This window comes from Propithecus coquereli, unplaced genomic scaffold, assembly GCF_000956105.1.
Source record: "Propithecus coquereli isolate 6110/MARCELLA unplaced genomic scaffold, Pcoq_1.0 Scaffold797, whole genome shotgun sequence".
NCBI classification, from domain to species: Eukaryota; Metazoa; Chordata; class Mammalia; order Primates; family Indriidae; genus Propithecus; species Propithecus coquereli.
The window spans coordinates 86,376-87,548 of record NW_012154140.1 but is presented as its reverse complement, the minus strand read 5'-3'; positions in this window follow the sequence as shown (position 1 = coordinate 87,548).

Below are 1,173 nucleotides of genomic sequence, written 5' to 3'. Positions count from 1 at the left end.
AAAAAAAACTTTGAGATACAGTTTATGTATTGTAAAAATCACCTGTTTTAAGCATACAACTAGTAAATTTGCCCAGTTGGGCAACATGAATTCAATTTTAGGACATTTATATTACCTTAATAAGATCCCTGGTAACATTTTTATTTAAACAATTTCTTGCAAATTATGTGACATTCTCAAAAGAAAATTTTGAGTTGGAAAATTTTGAATGGAAATCTTCGTAGGCTGATAACAAGGTGCTTGAGAACAGGGGTGAGTAAAATGTGACCACAGGCCAAAGCCAGCCATGCCCACTCCTTTATGTATTGTCTGTGGCTGCTTTCACACTGCAGTCACAGAGTCAAGTAGTTGCAATAGGGACTTTATGGTCTCCAGAGCAATATTTGCTGTTTGGCCCTTTACAGAAAAAGTTTACCAACTCCTGCTCTAGAATCTTGCAATTCAAAGTGTGGGCTGAATACCATATCCTGGGTGCTTATAGAAATACAGGATTTCAGGCTTCACTCTAGACCTGAATCAGATCTGCAAGATCCCCAGAGAATTGGTATGCACATTGCCATCAAGATGCACTGCTCTAGATATTCTGTTTTAACTATTACGAGACAGTGGAATTCATATTGCTAATCCCAGTAAAGCCACGGAGAAGCAATATTTTGCCAAAATCTAGTGTTTATTCTTAAAGGGTGATGCATTTTTTCTCCCATAGTAATCCATTTTTAATGTTGTTTTTCTTAGGCAGAAGATAAAGAGGAAGAAGATGTATCTGGTGAACCTGAAGCTTCACCAAGTGCAGATACAACTATCCTGTTTGTGAAAGGAGAAGGTAATATAGAAGTATTAGTTTTTATTCAGATATAGGAATTTTAAAATGATAAGCTTGGGGTTTTTGGGAAGCATTGGTAGTGCTTAAGATCTTTATTAACATTCTCTTTTACATAACAAATGTACTGCAAACTAGTATTTTGAAAAAACTTTCATATATATATGAATATCCGTATCTGTGAGGTAGTATTGCTAGCATTTAAACTAAGGGAAAAATAAATACTGCTCAGTTTGACTAGAAATTAAATGTCCTTTTCAAAGATAATGTTTTAAAACTCTTTCAAACTGCCACAGCAAAGTAATTTGTTATATTTTGAGTGTTAAACATTAATGAAATATTAAATCTCTTCA